At 45.2% G+C, this 19,619-nt stretch overlaps 1 long non-coding RNA gene across 1 annotated transcript; it reads left to right on the top strand.

Moving 5' to 3' along the window:
* The first annotated feature begins 1,315 nt into the window (after positions 1-1,315).
* Positions 1,316-18,151, top strand: LOC138836701 (uncharacterized). The gene is made up of 3 exons (XR_011375010.1): positions 1,316-1,933; positions 8,516-8,635; positions 17,768-18,151. It is a non-coding gene; the product is annotated as an uncharacterized lncRNA (long non-coding RNA).
* The last annotated feature ends 1,468 nt before the right edge of the window (positions 18,152-19,619 follow it).

Here is a 19,619-nt window from a genome sequence, read left to right as displayed (position 1 = left end):
ATATCCTTGCCAAGAAATGTTTATTTTCACCAAGATATAAAGAGGAAACTTCTAACTCTATCTCTGACAAAGTATCTTGTACGAATCTAGACTTCCATAAACAATCACAAAAGTAGAAGCTATGTGAAAAATAAATATATTTATGTAAATATATATATAATACAAATATGTAGGAATATATATTTATATTAGCGTATTCACATATACAATGTGAATATGTATATAATGTATGTATGTATAATGTATAATGTATATTTATGTGTATATATCTATATATATAATGTACAGGAGAGAAAAACTGCATAGTATTTGGAGGAATAATTACCAAAATCTTCCCAATTTTCATTAAAAGCATGAACCCTTATATGCAGGAATCTAGCAGCTCAACAAAAAATTAGCATAATCCCATAGATCCACACTAAAACACATTCTAATTAAATACTCAAAGACAGCAGTCCTCCCAAAGCACAGAGACACAACTCCTCACACACAAGTGATCTTCAATGATATTATGACCAATTTTTCATTAGAAAAAAGAGTATTAGGCAGCAAGGGCAACAAATTCAAAGTGCTAAAAGAAAAGGACATATCTAACACCAGCCTTTCTTTTATAACATTCCCCCCACCCCAGAGATAGGGGCCGAACTCAGGGCCTTGTACTCACCAGGCAGGCACTCTTCCATTGAGCAAAATCCCCAACCTTACAACTACCCTTTCTAAAACAAAACAAAACAAAAAATATATTTCTTCTAAAAGTGAGAGATGCTAAATACTGAAGGCTCAGGCCTATAATCCTAACTACTCTGGAAGCTGAATTGTGAGGATTGTGGCTCAGAACCAGCCTGGACCTTGTCCCTTCAGGAGTAAATTGTGGGAGACAGGTGTCCTTAAGAAGGATGGAGGACTTTGTGCTGCGTCATTCCTGGAACAAGTCATAGGATAAGGTGGCCATCAAGAATGGAGGCTATTGGCTAGTGTCTCCACAGAAGCAATTTATATAATGCAGGAGTGCTCTCATAGGTCAGAGGACATTGACCACTGTCTTAGTGGTTTCAAAAATTCCATGAAAATAACCATAGCAACCTCAAGTCCTCCTGGAATCTCTAGCAACAGTCTTGGAGGCCTAAGAGCTACAGTGTCAATGGTGGCAGGCTGTAATTGGTCCACTTTTTCTCTGACCTCACTTGGTCTGAATCTGATTTGTCCATTTCCCCCATGATGTCACTATGCACAGTTGTGATTGCTCCATTGTGATAGGTCATGTAGGGTATATAGGAAGCCACTGTGCCCCAACATTTGTCAGTTAACAGTGCTGGGAGCTCTCGCTTGGTAAGCTGCTGGATTAACTCAAAGCTAGATTGATGATCTGTTTGGTTGCAGGTTTTGTTGGTTGGATTTTGGTATTTCTTTTTTACTTTTTGCCGGGTTTCCCATTATTTTATTGAGTTAATTTTTCGGAGACTTGCTACCTGCTTTCATAGCAGGAGGATCGCAGAATACAAAGAATCATCCCCGAGCTGCTTGACGAGGAGATCATCAAACAATACCAGACAAAAGAACTCCTTGACCAAGTTACCTGAGTGAAACTGTCCCATCACCACTTCACAGACACCGAGATGGCAGTTTAAAATACGTCATATGGGAGAGTCCTCCAGGCATTGAATAGAGAATAAGATGGACATTTTTAAGGCTGGATGGCCCAGACACATCATCAAGTTGTACCTGGTGATGGAGAAAAAAGAGTATGTATATCTCATCATGGAATTGGCCACTAGGGGCTACCTTCTGAAGTCTATCTGAAAATCCCACCACTTATATAAAGTTGAAGCCAGGAGATTCTTCAAACAAATTGTACTAATTACAGCAGAACACAATCGCACATTGAGATCTTAAGCCCAACAATATCCTTTTGGACAGCAAAGGCAATATCAAGGTTAGTTATTTTGGTCTAATCATCTGGTTCTCCCCGGGGCAGCTGCTGACAAATTTATGTGGTGTTGTGCTATTCCATACCCCTGAAATGTTCCTGCAAGAAAGAAATGATGGCTGGAACTGGCTTCACACCTGTAATCCTACCTACTCAGGAGGCTGAGATCTGAGGATCATGGTTCATTGCCAGCCCGGTCAGAAAAGTCTGTGATATTCATCTCCAATTATCCACTAGAAAACTGGGAGTGGCACAGTGGCTCAATTGGTAGAGTTCTAGCCTTGAGTTGAATTGCTCAAGGACACTGTTCAAGCCCCAAAATTGGAAAAAGAAAATATGCCTACAAGGTGGAAATCTGGAGCTTAGGTGTCTTTTTATATTTTGTTATAACAGGAAGATTTCCCTTTGAGGGGAGGATGTTATCCAGGTAGAGTCACTAGTTCTGAGGGCCAAATATGTTGGTCCATATAAACTGTCTGTTTGAGGACAAAATGTACACTGCCAACTGGTAATTGAGGACCTGAGGGAGAGACAAATATTGAACAAATAATGGAGCACCCATAGCTTAAACAAGTTGCATAATATTCCCTGTGTTCTGATGAGCCAAGACTCAACAAGCTGGAACCCACCATTCTTAAAGTAAAGTGTGACATGAGGTACTACCATATGAGATCCAGGGATCTATACAGGACAGAACATTCAATTATGCCATGGGCATGTACCTTTTAATTAAAGAAAACTTAGGCTGTCCAAGTAAAAAGAGTACCTTCAACAGTGCCACCGTGCCCAACTCTTGCAGATCTTTCCAACTTACCTCTCTCTATAGAAGGAGAGCCAGTTTACTTACCTGGCTTAACCATTACATCTTGTCATCTGAGTTTCAATTGCTTTATAATGTCAAGCAGTCACCTCTGAAGAGAGGCTTAGGTACCACTCTGCCTGCCATTCCCTTCTGTTTCTTGCAGAAGAACCCCAGTCCTAGCACAGTTCCAGGCCAGGATTCTGTGTTGTTTCCCTTGCCTGGTCTTTCTTTTTAAGCAGCAGTGAAAGATTCCTCTCTGGGGAGCCACAATTTGAGATCATAAACTGTCTACTAAGAAGCAGGGTTGGAGGAGGGCGGTTAGCAGAATATTCCCTTCCTTCTGGGTAGTCTCATAATTAGACTAAATATAATTTAAGGCGGAGATTTGGCAGGATGGGTGTGGCTAGCGAATAGCTACCACTCTTCTCAGAATATGCTGCAGTATTCAGGCCCAGGAGCAGAGCAATTCTCGAGAAAGTGGTGGAGAGTATTATAAGACATCAAAGATAATAGCAGTTGAGAGCACAGGGACCTGTTATTGGGATGTGAAAGATTGCAAGAAGTATACTCAAAAACGAATTATAGGAGGGATAATCCCTATACAGCCAAGGCTGCATAGAGAGATCATGTCTCAATCCAAAGGCTGGCTACTGAAGCCAGAGGAACTAATGTTTGCAAGCAATTACAAGTAGGAGATAGTGTTCTACCACTTGAACAACAATGCCACTTCCAGTTTTCTGGTGGTTAAATGGGGATGAGTTTCAGGGACTTTTCTATCTGGACTGGCTTTGACCTACGGTCTTCAGATCTCAGCCTCCCAAGAAGCTAACATTAACAACCTAGGATTACACTCAGGAACAATGCCCAGACCCTAATTTCAAGGCCAAAGACCATACAACAAATAATAAAAAAAGAAAGTAAAAGGGGACAGTGGGTGGAGAGATTCACCATTCATCAGATGCATGTCAGGTGTGAATGATCCAAAATGTAGGCTAGGAGCAGACAGGGAACCTACCCAAGACACAACTGATCATTTATTTGTGGAAGCCAAGTGAAAAGTCAATAAACCAATATATGAAACAACTATATAAAGATAAATAGTGCAGGTGAGAGTGCCAGAAAGAGTCCTTGTGAGTCAAGTGCTGGTGGCTAACACCTGTAATCTTAACTACTCAGGAAGCTAAGATCTGACGATCATGTTTCAAAGTCAGTCTCAACAAAAAATGTCTCTGAAATTCTTATCTCCCATGAACTAGCAATAAAGCATAATTGGGAACTGTGGCTCAAATGGTAGAATACTATATTTAAGATTTTAAAAAGATAAGCAACAGTGACCAGGTCCTGATTTCAAACCCGTTCAAACCCCAGAATCCACATACATAGAGAAAAGGTTTCTGTGAAGAGGTAGCACTGAAGCCAAGACCTGTAGATTGAGAGGGAGCCAGCTTTGGGGGCATGTGACAGAGGCAATAGCTAGGGTGAAAGTCTCAGGGCTGGAATAAACCCCATATCAGGAGGAAGTGGTGTGTGGCTGGTTCTGAGTGAGAAAGAGAATGAGGTGAGGTACATCTGAAAAATGGGGGCCAGGTGGGCACTGGTGGTTCACACCTGTAATCTAAGCTACTCAGGAGGCTGAGGATTGAGGATTGTGGTTCAAAGGTAGCCTGACCAGGAAAGTCCATGAGAATCTTATCTCAATAACCAACTCTGAAAAAGCTGGAAGTGGTACTGTGGTTCAAGTGGTAGAGCACTAGCCTTGGGCTCAGGCTCTGAGTTCAAGCCCCAGTCCTCATACTTCAGCTTTCTGAATAGCTAGGATTACATGTGTGAGCCACCACAGACAGGCAACCCTTTATTATATATTATCTAACTTAATGGTTGTGACTTTCCCATTAGGAGGGCTCACTCTGAGCTCATCCTATTCTGGTTCACTTTCAGTCGATGGCCAGGTCAGTTTCCCCTCTGGAACTAACTTGTCTGTGGGAGGAGGATAAAGCCCCTGAAGCGCCTTCCCTTGTTGGGTGCATCCTATATTGTAAGAGTGATGAAAGAGGTCCAAGATTAAAGCTGGGCTCCTAAGGTGGAGTTCCTATTGTGGGCAACCTGGGCTGGTGTGCAGCTTTGAACAAGTGACTCTGGGAAGATATGAAAAATAACCACACTTAAATCCAATTTTTTTCAAAATCCTCTTGAGAGCTAGAAGAGGAGAGGGGAAGGGAAGATATATTCTGAATAGTTTCCTTCCTGTTGTGACATTGATTGATACATTTTGCTCAAGCAGGAATTACTTCTTATCCTGGGAAGGTCCTCAGTTTACCTTCCCGTGGTTGAGAGTTGTATGAGATAAAATCCTCAGCTGTCAGCTCTATTAGGGCTACTTGACCCAGAGAAGAGGGCGACTCTTTTTGCAAACTGCTCTGCTCAGAAGGAGGTCCAATTTTCTGATTTTCAATAATGGGGACTAGGTGCTGCTAGAGAAAAGGATGTTATAAAATAGAGTGAGTTTGGAGCTCACACCCTTCAGAGGGAGGCCCAAACTGAGACCTGCTCTGAGAGAAAATCAAGGAACTGAGAGGAAGTTAATATTTTAGGTCATATGGCCAGAGAAGGCCTTTCTGTGGCAGAACTTCTGATCTAGCTGCTGAAAAGATGAACGAATTAAACAAAGTTTATTTTCCTTTTGTGTGTGTGTACAAGTACTGGGGCTTGAACTCAGGGTCCCATACACTTGCTTAGCTTTTTCCTGCAAGGCAGATGCTCTACCACTTTAGCTAAACTTCTACTTTGAAGTTTTTTGCTAGTGTATTGGAGATAGGAGTCTGTCAGAATTGGCTTTCCAGACTGGGTTTGAACATGGATCCTTAGATCTCAGCCTCCTGATAAGCTAGGATCAAAGACAGGAACTATTAAGCATTCAGGTCCACACAAAGGTGTAGAAGAAGTTTCCAGGGAAGAGAAGAACAAATTTGCAAAGGCCTTGCCTGATTTGTCAACTTGTTGGATATTGTTTATTGATTTATTTTTGAACATGGGGCTTGAACACTGGGCCGGGGCACTTTCTTTCAGCTCTTCAGCTCAAGTCTAGCACTCTACCACTAGAGCCACAGAACCACTTTGGATTTTCTGGTGGATAATTTGAGATAAGAGTTTCACAGTCTTTCCTGCCCAACCTGGCAATCCTCAGATCTCAGCTTCCTGAGTAGCTAGGATTACAGGCATGAGCCACCAGTACCTGGCTGGATATTTATTTATATAGGAATACAGCAATATCCTTGTAAATAGGATGAAAAATATTTAAGTTGGTCACTCCATATGAGCCTCACTGGCTTTAAGTTTTCTCTTTGATAGTTAATATGAAGGAAAGCCACAGGGGGATTCACCTCAGTTTATTATAAAAGGATGTCTCTGGCGTGTTTTTACAACAGTGTGCACAATGTAAAAGATAATAATGTTATTCATGACATTATACACAGTAGTAGAAAGGTAGAAAACCAAATGTCTCTTGATGGGTAAACAAAATGTGGTATAACCAGCCAAGGGAATATTATTCAATCTTAAAAAGGAATGACATTCTGACCATGCTACAACAAGAATGAATCTTTAAAATACTGTGAAATAAACCATATTAAAAATAAAAACTATATTTATGATTCTACATATATAAGGTACCAAAACATAGTCAAATTTGCTGGCTACCAGTGGCCCACACTTATAAAACTAGCTACTTATAGGGCTGAGAACTGAGGATGGAGGCTTGAAGCCAGACTAGAAAGAAATGTTGCTGAAACTCTTATCTCCAAAAAGTGAGATACAGTAGAGGTGAGACTCAACAATAGAACTGTGGAGCACATGGGCAGCAAAGATGGCGTTGGGAGGGGGTTGAGTGAGCAGAGCCCAATTTACTATAGAGCACATGGGCAGCCAAGATGGCGCTGGGAGAGAGTAGAGTGGGCAGAGCCCAATTGATCTTCCTATCAGTGCCTAACCAGCCCATGAAGGCTCAGGTGCATGATAGGGTGTGACCTTGACAGTGATTGGTTCCTCTTCCTCCCTTGCCATGCCACCCGCCCTTTTTGTATTTAATAAGGGCTGCTCTCTGTTAATAAATGAGTTTTCTACCTGCTGGATTTGGCTCCCTGCTGCGTCTGATTGTCTCCTGGGCTGGGGAACAGGCGAGCGCCACACTTACCTTTCCTCAGACCCCATCCATCTTTCGTGGGACGGACGAAGACCCAACATAGAACATCAGCCTTGAACAAATAAGTTTAACATAGAGGGGCTGGGAAAGTGGCTCAGTGGTAGAGAGCTTGCCTTGCATGCCTGAGGCCCTGGGTTCGATTGCTCAGCACCACATAAGCAAAAAGAAAAAAGCCATTGAAGGGTAAACAAAGGAGGAGGCTGCAATGCTTGGTAAGAAATGTATGCATTATCCTGCCCATGTAATTGTAACCCCTCTGTAAGTATGTTCTCAAATAAAATAAAATATTAAAAAAAAAAAAGAAAAAAGCCGGAAGTGGCGCTATGGCTCAAGTGGTAGAGTGCTAGCCTTGAACTGAAGAGCTGAGGGACAGCTCCCAGGCCCAGAGTTCAGGCCCCACGACCGGACCTCCGCCCCAAAAAAATGTTTAACATCGAATGGAGAATAGAGAATGAATGATGTGGCCAGTGCAGGTAAGAAAGAGCAGGCTTTCTGTGTGCAAAGGACTTCTTGGTCAACAGCACTGTGACAGAACACACAACGACAGTACTAGGCTGAGAAGTAAGGACAAGGAAGACAGGAGAGTTGATTACCCGTTTTTTTTGTTGTTGTTGTATTTGTTTTTCCCAGTACTGGCACCTGGACTCAGGGCCTGGGTGCTGTTCCTGAGCCTCTTTATGCTTTGGGCTAGTGCTCTATCACTTGAGTCACAGAACTTCTTCTTTTTCTGAGTAGTTTATTGGAGATAAAAGTGTCATGTCATGGGCCTTCTTGTAAGGCTGGCTTCAAATGGAGATTAGTCTTCAGATTTTAGCCACTTGTGTTGTATTCCAATTTAAATTGTAGTATTCCAATTTCCCAGGAAGATATGACAGCACTCAGGCAATTTGGCTGGAAGTTCTTTATTTAGCCATATTCCATCTGTCCTCAGCTCACAGAGCTAGAGAACAGCCCTGTTTGTTGTTCAGGGGGGATTTTTATAGGAAGTGCTTTCACATAGGTGATGTTTACCAAAGCAAGCAAGCAAGGTTACAGAAGCAAATCATAGCCTTGAGTCAAACATGCCTTGGGACATTGGACCTTTGCCCTGATGTTGAAGAAGGGGAATCCTTTTCCCAGAGAGAATGCATGTCAGCATGCACCCTCACACCACACAGAAGCTCAAATGGGGACACACGAGTCAATGCTTCTGACAGTGCGCTGAAATTTTCTGAACAGGAATGATGTTTATTACAACTTCCTGAGTAATAAAGAACTCAGTACAGCTGGTGATAAGCATCATAATTGTTAGTGGCATTCAGCAAAATTTGTGATAAACTGCAAAGCTGCCAGTCTGGGAAGCTTGAGGGAGAGAGAGAAGTTTACTTTTAGCAAAAATGTTTCTGAATTTACATTTTTGTTCCCATGGATATCCTTCTTTACCAAGGGAAAGGGGCTCAGGAGAGAAAATTAGCTACCGCAGGAAGGATTGAGGCTAGAATAAACTTTCTTCCAGTGAATAGCAAATCAGATATCACACTGAGTAGCTAGGATTACAAGTTTGAGCCAAAACTGCCTATTTTGATTAATTCTTGTGTGTCATCCCCAGGAATGTGGATTCAAGCCAAGGTGACCCAAGCCTTCAAAGTTTTGTTACAGATATTGACTCAAGCTATGATGTCAGAAATACTGACCTTACTGTTCAGCCTGGAACCAAAAGAAACGGGAGGTGAGAGTTATCTATGTTTGTGGCTTGTAAATCACCAGGATTAGTGGCAGGCTGGAAAGAAGAGAATCAAGAGGGCACATGTGGAACATGGCAGACAGGAAGGCATCAGGGAAGAAGCAGTTTCGGGATGAGCAGTGGATCAGGAGGACCAGATTCTCTGTGGTGCAGAAAGTCTTTCTTCAGAGCCCTCACCACATTAGCCTGTCTTGGGTCACTCCATGTTTGTTTGGTGTTTCAGCCCTCAGTCATTTGAACTCTTAGGGCTTGGGGCTTCCTGTACATCCTCCTGGAGCCTGGCACAGGGTCTAGCCCACATTGGTGCTGGCTGATGGTTGCCTAATGGGGCTGGATAGAGACAAACACTAAACTGGAGGTTTCTGGAAGGGATCGGCGTGCACTTAGTGTCCAGAGGACATGCATGGGACTGTACCTTCATGAGGAAGAGGCCAGAGGACAGTCTCATGTTGCCTCCCTAACACTTTGGTAGAAATGGCAGACAGATGTCACAGGCAGCAGGCAATGCTCTCTGGTTTATATATGTGCATGCACACCCAACATCTGTGGCCCATTAGTGGAACAGTACACACTGATCACAGCATGGACCCCATTTCATGGCTGCGGACACTGAAATCCTGGGGTCTTGGTGTCCTCAGGCCTTGGCCAACAGCAGTGGGGAGTCTGAGACCTTGGAGGCAGGGCAATGGCAGGGCTCCAGCAGTATCTGCAAAGCCTGAGAAGCTCGACTCCTCAAGGATAGCTCACAGACGCAGAGGAGGCTGTGAAGAGGGATAGATCCCTGGGGTACACTTGAACCACCAAAAGGCACCCTGCTCACTAGCACCAAGCACGTACGGCTTATAGCCCAACAATCCAATTCTTGCTCTTTCTCACCTCACTTGGCAAGGGGGGGAGCCATGGAGGAGCAAGATGCACCATTTCAGTTGAGGAGGGATATATCTGATATCAGACCCACATATCACACCTAGATAGACTGGAACTCTCCAGAAGGCCAAGGTAACAGATATATTCGTTGTCTAACAAGTGTGGAAGTGGGAATCTTGACTGTGAGGACTCCATAGTCCCCAACTTGTGGGTTGGTGGCTGCGACTCCCCCCTGAGGTGGTGACTAAGTGGTAGCATCTGGGTTGCTAGCCTGTAAACAGAAGAAGTGAAGGTGGGCTGTGGAGTGGCCTGGTGCCTGGGCCACACTCTTTTGCTGAGTTGTTACTGTTGCCACCATGTGGATGTGCCTAGGCTTGGAGCAAGGTTACAGGGCCGGTGGGGCTGACTGGCTGTGCAGAAGCAGAAGGTGTCACTTCTGCAGGCAGTGACTCTATTACTGGCAGCCCTATGCTTCCTGCTCAACGTGGGGTGGGGCTCTGCACCATAATCGGCAGCCTGATGGCACCCCGAGGGGTTAGGAGGCAGATAACTGAGTGCCTCAGTATGGTGCTGAGAGAATGCTGCTCCCCAGTCTCCCACCCCTGTCTGGGTTTACTTCAAACCTGCAGCTTCTCCTTTCTCCTCCTCTGTGACCTCAGTGGCAGCACTAGAACAGTCTGTGCTTCTTCCTACTTTTCTCCCAGGTGGGGTAAATTGAGGCTGCGAGGATAGGGATTTGTCCACTCAGTAGAGTCAGAAATAGAACCCAGGGCCCTTGGTGCCCCAGTATGGAAGTCTTATTTCTACTTACCATACTTTACAATCAGTTCTTTCTATTGCCCTCTCCTGTCCCCTGACCTCCTCCAGCATTCTCTTTCTGGAGTGTACCCTGTCTGCACATGTCTGTATCCTGTAGGACTGATGCCCTCATCATCTTTGTTCCCCTCCCTAACTTCCACCTGCATATCCTGTGTCTCTACTCAGGTCAGTCCTTTTCCCATTTAACCACTTGCACAGGGACGCTAGGCCTCCCCACTAATTCTCCCTATTCACTCTTCCCCATCCTATCTGTATTTTAGGTATTGTTGATTGGGGAGTGAGTGCAAAGACCCTCTTGGAGCTGTAGGCCCCTTGGAGGGAGTGAAATGTGAATTTCTGGTTCTTGAGGAATTTGCCACCTTTGACTCTCCAGTAGTCCAGATGTGTTCCTGTGGAGGGATTTCCCAGAATGTCCCCAAGAGCAGTTCCCTGAGGGTGGAATGCCACATGCCTTCCTTCTCTGCCAGGAACTGATGGGACATGGTATTTTTTGGTATTCCAAACTGTGATCATATTTGATTCTGCCTCTTTGAAACTTATGTACCTGCACATCTGTACGTGCATTTGGACTAAAATAGCAATTTTTCTTCCTGTGTGTGTGTGTGTGTGTGTGTGTGTGTGTGTGTGTGTGTGTTTTCAGATCTTCAGTCTTAAACTCAGGGCCTGGGTTCTGTCTCTTAGTTTTTATCACTCATGACCAGTGCTCTACCACCTGATCCACATCTCTACTTCTGGCATTTTGGTGATTCATTGGAGATAAGAGTCTTACAGACTTTCCTACAAGGGATCCTTTATTTGTTTGTTTGTTTTTGGTCGGTCATGGGACTTGAACTCTGAGCTTGGGCGCTGTCCCTGAGGTCTTCAGTTCAAAGACAGCACTTTACTGCTTGAGCCACAGTGCCATTTCTGGTTTTCTAGTGATTTATTCGAGATAAGAGTCTCATGGAGGGCTTGGAAAGTGGCTCAGTGGTAGAGGGCTTGCCTTGCATGCAAGAGGCGCTGGATTCTATTCCTCAGTACCACATAAGCAAAAAGAAAAAAGCCAGAAGTGGCAATGTGGCTCAAGTGGTAGAGAGATAGCCTTGAGCTGAAGAGATAAGGAACAGTGCTCAGACCCAGAGTTCAGGCCCCAGGACCAGACCCAACAACAACAATAACAAAAGAGTCTCATGGACTTTCCTGCCTGGTCTGGCTTTGAACTGTGGTCCTTAGATCTCCCACTTGAGTAGTTAGGATTACAGGCGTGAGCCACTGGTGATTTGGCTCCTTCCATTTTTTGTTTTTCAAGTTTTTCATTGTTAATTAATCGTAAGAGACTCAGATTTGCCTGCCCAGGCTGGCTTTTAAACGCAATCCTCGCATTGCAAACCTCATGATTGGATTATAACTGTGAGCCACCAGTACCACTCTGGGATTTGTCATTTTTGACAAATGCCAAATGTGTCTATTGAGATGGTCTGAGCATTGAACATTGCACTGCACCCAAGGCAAATTTCAGGAGAATGACAAAGATGTAGAGACCGTTTGGTGCCTCACACACACCATTACATAATGTAAGTTAATGACTTTCTTCCCAGAAATGCATAACTCTTATCTTTATACAATGTAAGGTGCTTAAGTGCTTCTTCATATTTATCTAAAATAGTATATACATTGAAAGGAACTCCACCATATGTAAGCAAAATATTTTTTGTTAGTGATGGGGATTGAACTCTGGCACTGTCCTTCAGCTCTTTAAGCTCAAGGTGAATGCTCCACCACTTGTGCCACAGCACCATTTCTATCTTTGTCTGTTCATGTGGTGTTGAGGAATCAAACCCAGGGCTTCATGCATGAGAAGCAAATACTCTATCACTGAGCCATCTTCCTAGGTCACTAAACAAAAGACATTTATGTGTCAGCTGGGCACTGTTGGCTGACACTTGTAATACTAGCTACTCAGGAGGCTAAGAGGTGGGGATTGCGGTTCAAAGCCAGCCTGAGCAGGTAAATGGAGCTGTGACTCAAGTGGTAAAGCACTAGTGTAGGGAGCCGAGGCGAGACTCGGCCCACTCCCTTGCAGCTTTGAGGTAACCACCCCAGACGGTGCTTGGCGGGACGCCTGGGCTGTGCGCGTGAACGAGCCAGGTAGAGTCCCCAGCCAATCCCATGACACCTGGTGACGGTGAAAGGCAGGCGACCAACAATAGAAAGACCCGCATTCCGATTCTCCTATATAAGCGGCTGTGTTTCGGGTGCACGCTCTCTTGCGCCCAAGCTCTCCTACAACTAAAAGGCTCTCCAATAAAGCGTGATCTGAGAAGACCCCTGGTGTGGTGGTCGTTTTACCTCGCTGGTCGAGTAGACGGTCGCGACAACTGGTGCCGAAACCCGGGAACGAACCTGGGACGGGACCCGCGCGAGAGGCCGAATTGGAGCCAGAACTCAACACGCAGAGAGGAGACGTCGGTAAAAAATCCCCCAGTATGCTGTTCACTGTAGATTTAGATATTTATTGGTTGCTTGCATTGCTTCTTCCCTTGTGGCTTGTCTTTTTGATGGTGCGCACTTGCCTCGAGGAGGGAGGGTTTGATTTAATCCAGGAAGGACGCAAAGTACTAACGCAGCATCAGGATAGTCTATCAGAGTCAGCATACAGTAAGGGGGAGGAAAATAGGCCTAAAAGAAAAAGGGAAAAAAGACAAAAGGATCCTAAAGAATTAAAGCAAGAGGGGCTGCAGCCCTCACAAAAGGAGAAGGGTTTCAGAGAGGAGCGGGTCTCAAGGAGACCCCCGTGCCCTTCTTTAAAAGCAAACCGGTTCTCAGCCCTACATGTGGAAGGGCAGGACCAAGAATATAGTAATCTTGTGAGTGACTCAGAGGAAGAAATGTTAGAGGAGGAGGGAGAGCAGCTCGATCCAGCTGATAGTGAAGAGTTAGAAGAGGCTGCGGCGGAGCACGAGGCAGACAGATATGGAGGGTGGCGCCCCCTAGGGGTGGGAGTACCGCAGCAGCCAGGGAGAGGAAACGGAGCTGCCCCTCACCCGTCGGACCCCCGCCGTGCCCGCCGGCAGGGAAGAGTCACTTTATAAAAGAAAAAACCTGGTCGCGATTAGCAGCCGCTTTCCCAGTCTTTGAGAATCCCATTAGTGCTGAAAGAAATTTTGAGCCGGTTTCCTACTCCCAGTTAAAAGATTTAGTTGAGGCAGTCAGGACTTATGGAGTGACGGCCAATTATACCACTGCCTTGCTTCGAAGGCTAACTATTAATGCTATGACACCTATGGATTGGTTTGAAGTGGCCGGTACTTGCCTTAATCACGGGCAGTTCCTTGATTTTCGGTCAATTGTACAAGACAAGGCTCAAGCACAATACAGACAAAATGTCCGTGACGGGCACCCAGACTGGACCGTAGACATGCTTCTCGGGCAGGGAATCTACTCGGTAGACCAGACAGGATATCCCTTTGAAGTATACCGCCAGGTAAACGAGGTTTTTTACAGGTCCTGGCGAGCCCTCCCAAACAAGGGAGAGGTGGCTGGCAATCTAACAAAAATCATGCAGGCCCCTAATGAGCCATTTTCTGATTTTGTTGCCCGTATGCTAGAGACAGCCGAGCGGGTATTAGGAAATCTGGAAACAGCCATGCCATTTGTACAACAAATCATTTTTGAACAAAGCACCAAGGAATGTCAGAGGGCAATTACCCCAGTAAGAACCCAAAGCCTAGAAGCTTGGTTAAAAGCCTGCAGAGAAGTAGGTGGCCCCCTGACCAATGCGGGGCTGGCAGCTGCTGTCTTGTCGGCTGCCGGGGCCGCAAAAGATAGTAAAGGAAAAGGGTGTTTCCAGTGTGGTCAGTTGGGACATTTTAGACAGCAATGCCCACAAAATGGTGGTCCTGTACAAAATATACCCAGGCCGCCAAGGACTCCAGGAGTGTGTCCTCGTTGTAAAAAGGGAAAGCATTGGGTCAACGAATGCAGGTCAGTTAGAGACATCAATGGACATTTTATCCCCCAAATTACTAACACTAATTCGGAACAGGAGCCAAAAAACGGAGAGAAGGGCCCTCGTCCCAAGGGCCCGAAAGTTTATGGGGCATTTCAGACTCTGGCTCCCAGACAGCACCCGCAACAACTCCCCAGCCAAGAAGAGCAACCTCAGGCTCCGCAGGGTTGGACCACTGTGCCACCTCCGGACGGGTATTAACACAGCAGATGGGAGTCCAGATTGTGGAGACAGACATGACAGGACCCCTAGATGAAGGCACTGTAGGAATAGTTTTAGGACGCTCCTCCTCCACAATGAGAGGATTAATAATTTTCCCAGGAGTGATTGACCCTGACTATACGGCGACTATCAAGGTCCTCTGTCATGTCCCCCATGGAGTGGTGTCCATTTCTCCCGGGGATAGAATTGCACAGCTTCTGCTTCTCTTCATGGCAATTTCCCTGCTAAGGAGATAGAGAGAGGAGATAAAGGGCTAGGCTCCACTGGAGTCGACCTTACATGCCTGTCCATAACTTTAGACCAAAGACCCATGCTAACTCTCCAAGTGGAAGGGAGAAGATTTGAGGGATTGGTGGATACAAGGGCAGATCGAAGCATCATCCAAAGAGGGGAGTGGCCAAAGCAATGGCCAACTCAGAAATCCTCCCAGACCTTACAAGGGCTGGGCTATGCCGATGCCCCACAGTTAAGTGCAAAAGAATTGACTTGGAGAACAGACGAAGGCCAGGTTGGAAAAATGCAGCCATTTGTGGTAGACGTCCCTGTCAATCTTTGGGGAAGAGATGTGCAGCAACAGCTAAAGCTAACTTTAACTAATGATTATTCTGAGGCCAGTCAGAATATGATGAAACAGCAAGGATTTGTGCCAGCCTTGGGGCTTGGTTGGCGTCTCCAAGGACGCAAGGAGCTGATAGAGCCACTTCCTAAACAGGACAGGAAGGGTTTGGGTTTTTCTTAGGGGCCTCTGAAAACAAAGCTTCCACTGAAGGTGCGGTACCCATACCTTGGTTAACGCAAAAGGCGGTGTGGGTTCCTCAGTGGCCCCTCTCTGGAGAAAAATTGGAAGCGGCTCAAACTCTTGTCCAGGAACAGCTGCAGCTGGGGCATGTTGAGCCTTCAGTGTCATCTTGGAATACCCCAATTTTTGTGATCAAAAAGGCCTCCGGAAAATGGAGATTATTACATGACCTTAGAGCAGTAAATGCCCAGATGCAAATTATGGGACCCATCCAAAGGGGACTTCCACTGCTCTCTGCTTTACCTAGAGAGTGGCCTATTTTGGCTTTAGACATTAAGGATTGCTTTTTTTCCATACCTCTTTATGAAAAGGATAGGGAGCGCTTTGCCTTTACTTTGCCCTCGGTTAATCATGAAACCCCAGATGCTCGCTATCAGTGGAAAGTTCTCCCCCAAGGGATGGCTAATAGCCCAACAATTTGTCAATTGTTCGTGGGGGCTGCATTAACCCCTGTTAGGGAAAAATTTCCAAAAGTACAGATTGTCCATTATATGGATGATATCTTGTTGGCTGCTCCCTCGGTAGAGACTCTTCATAAGGTGTTTGGGCAGGTAACGGAGACCTTAGCTAATAAAGGATTAATTATTGCCCCTGAGAAGGTTCAGCAGACTAGTGTTGTTCAATTTCTGGGAACCATTGTTTCTCCTACTGAGATTAAACCACAAAAACTTTCCATTCGAACTGGTCATCTTAAAACACTTAATGATTTTCAGCAATTGGCAGGAGATATTAATTGGATAAGGGGGTTTCTTAATCTCCCTCGGTCAGAGTTGTTACCTTTATTTGCTATTTTGGAGGGCGACCCTGAAGTCACCTCCTCTAGATCCCTGACACCTTTAGCACTAAATTCCCTACAAAAGGTTGAGGCAGCTTTGTCTAGGGCTCAACTTTCACGGGTTTATTTGAAATTACCTATTGATTTATGTATATTAAAAACAAAAAATTATCCCACGGGGGTTCTTTGGCAAAATGGCCCCTTATTGTGGCTCCACGGCAATTCTGTGGGAGCAAAAACTGTTCAATATTTTCCTGAATTAGTGGCTAAGCAGGCAATTTTGGGTATAAAGTATTGTTTAATTCACTTTGCAAAAATTCCAGATAAATTAATTATTCCATACACCCGTGAGCAAGTTGAAATTTTAGCAGCCACAATGGATATGTGGGCAATTCTTGTTTGCTCATTTCCAAATGTAATTGATAATCATTATCCTAAGCATCCTCTGCTTGCCATAGTTAACAAAAATTTAGTGTATTTTCCTGTTGTCACTTCAAAGGAGCCCTTGGCTGATGCTCTAACCATCTTTACGGATGGATCAAAATCTGGACAAGGTGCCTTTTTTGTTCAAGGACACAAACAGCCGGTAGTCTTTATTTTTCGGCCGAATGTCCCACAGGCTGTTGAATGTTTAATTGTGCTTGAAGTTTTTAAAAGATTTGATCAACCTTTTAACTTATTTTCTGATTCATTATATGTTGTAAATGCCGTTGCTTCTCTTGAAGTTGCTGCTTCAGTTAAGCAGGCCAGTACAATTTCTAATGTTTTGTTACAGATTCAATCCCTTATCTTAAACAGAAAACATCCTTTTTATATTGGACATATTCGTGCCCACTCTATGTTGCCGGGCCCGATGGCAAAGTGTAATGATTTGGTGGACCAGGCAACTCGGGCTATGGCTGTGTAGAATTGGCAAAAGACTTTCATAGATTGTATCATGTACCTGCTAATACCCTTAGGAAAAGATATAATTTGTCCAGGCATGTGGCAAGAGATATTGTTAAAGCCTGTAAATCTTGTGTTACCTTTCTTCATCCTCCCCATGTGGGGGTAAACCCCAGGGGGTTGAGACCAAACGCCCTATGGCAAATGGATGTTACTCATCTGACGGAATTTGGTAAGTTGAAATATTTACATGTGTCTGTGGACACCTTTTCTGGTGTCATTCATGCCACACCTCTGGCAGGAGAAAAGGTGTCTCACGTCAGAATACACTGCTTAGAAGCTTGGGCAGCTTGGGGAAAGCCCCTTAGACTCAAGACGGATAATGGCCCTGCTTATACTTCCCATGGTTTTCGCGCCTTTTGCGCACAAATGCAGGTTGCCCACACCACCGGATTGCCCTACAATCCTCAAGGACAAGGTATAGTGGAAAGAGCTAATAGAAGCATAAAAGAAATGCTTCAAAAACAAAAAGGGGGAGTTGCTGAGTCCGCGTCCCCCAGGGAAAGACTTTCTCTTGCGCTCTTTACCCTTAATTTTTAAATTCTAAATGACAACGATCAGTCTGCCGCAGATTGGCATATGACAAGAGACTCCATGGATACTAAAGACATGGTTATGTGGAAGGATGTTATTAATAATAAATGGTATGGACCGGATCCGGTAATAACGAGATCCAGGGGAGCTGTTTGTGTTTTTCCACAGAGTCAAGAAGTACCTCACTGGGTGCCAATGAGACTGACCAGGCCGGTGGAGACTGCAACAGAACCCCCTCTTGAAGATGCAGCTGATCTTCCTGCTGTTAGCAACAGTGCTAATAGCAATCCCTGTGATAGCTAAACCAATGATGCTGTGGGCTGTTACAATTTACTGACTGGATTGCCTCTGCGGTGTCCTTTTTCAAAGAGCGGGTGGGAGTCAGAATGTTTTTAGCCTGCTGCTTGGGAGGATGCGTGGTCTGCCTATGGTTGGTCTGTCGCCTTCGAGCCCAAACCAGAAGGGACAAGGTTGTTATCTTGCAAGCATTAGCCGCTTTGGAGTGTGGATCCTCACCCCAGATTTGGCTGTCGGCCCTGAGAGGCAGTTAAGCCTTACCATTCTGCATAGCCTTAGCACCCCGAGGGATCAGGGGATCCCATTGCACCAGGACAGGTATGCAATTTGCAATTTGGGACAGGGTGCAAGGCAAGTGCACTGCACTTGAGGAGATGGTTCTCATCTCCTCAAGAAGAGCATGCTGGGTTGCAAGTGGGTTGATGCCCAAGATCCCACCTCTGCAAAAAAGGCATCGGACGGGCCTGGTCATCACTGGGGAAGGCGCCCCTCAGGCGAAGACCAGTGCAAGGTCCTCTCATTAATGTCTTAGACAGAGGCCCAACCTCTACTCTTACCTGTTGCCATAAAACAAAGAAGGGGGAACTGTAGGGAGCCGAGGCGAGACTCCGCCCACTCCCTTGCAGCTTTGAGGTAACCACCCCAGACGGTGCTTGGCGGGACGCCTGGGCTGTGCGCGTGCACGAGCCAGGTAGAGTCCCCAGCCAATCCCATGACACCTGGTGACGGTGAAAGGCAGGCGACCAACAATAGAAAGACCCGCGTTCCGATTCTCCTATATAAGCGGCTGTGTTTCGGGTGCACGCTCTCTTGCGCCCAAGCTCTCCTACAACTAAAAGGCTCTCCAATAAAGCGTGATCTGAGAAGACTCCTGGTGTGGTGGTCGTTTTTCCTCGCTGGTCGAGTAGACGGTCGCTACACACTAGCCTTGAGTAAAAATAGCAAAGGGACAGGGCCCAGCCCCTGAATTCAAGTCCTACTCTGCACTACCAGTTTAAAACTTTTTTTAATGATAAAGCAAGTCATCATCCATGGGTCTAACACACTTGTGAGCAGTTGCTGACATACATGTCTGCCAACCTACAATATCGGCACATGCAACATGATAGACTTATACATTTCTGTTCATTTCAAGGCTAGGTACAATCACATGATTACAATATATGTAGAAGCTGCAATCAGTTTGAAGTCTACGTTCATTTTCTTTGTCAGTGCTCTTGTAAGTGTGTCTGAGCAGTGTCCCTCACAGGAAGAAAAGAAGCTCCTAATGACTCACCTTAATCTCATGTTGTGAGTAGAAATAAGACCGGGCTGTATGTCAATGCAACATTGCTTGGCTGTTTTTGACTCATCCTGGTTCCTTGAAGTCAGAGCCCCATCTTTTGATTCCATGTTAGGGATCTCAGGGGAGGTCACCATCAAATAGGAACTGAAGAATATCACCAGCTCCCCTTCATTAAAACCTCATTATAGTTGAAGCCAGTGGTTCACATGTGTAATCCTAACTACTCAGGAGGCTAGCAATATATGGTTGTGGTTCAATGCCAGCACTGGGTAGAAAAGTCCATGACACTTTTATCTCCAATTAAACATCAAAAAAACTTGAAGTGGACCAGTGTCCCAAGTGGTAGAGTGCTAGCCTTGAGCAAAAAAGCTCAGGGACAGCCCTAGGAATGGCACACACACACACACACACACACACACACACACACACACACACACA

This window comes from Dipodomys merriami, unplaced genomic scaffold (assembly GCF_024711535.1).
Source record: "Dipodomys merriami isolate MVZ:Mamm:240054 unplaced genomic scaffold, mDipMer1.0.p SCAF_2527, whole genome shotgun sequence".
Classification (NCBI taxonomy): Eukaryota; Metazoa; Chordata; class Mammalia; order Rodentia; family Heteromyidae; genus Dipodomys; species Dipodomys merriami.
The sequence above is the reverse complement of the archived record's forward strand: the minus strand, read 5'-3'. Positions and strand labels throughout refer to the sequence as shown.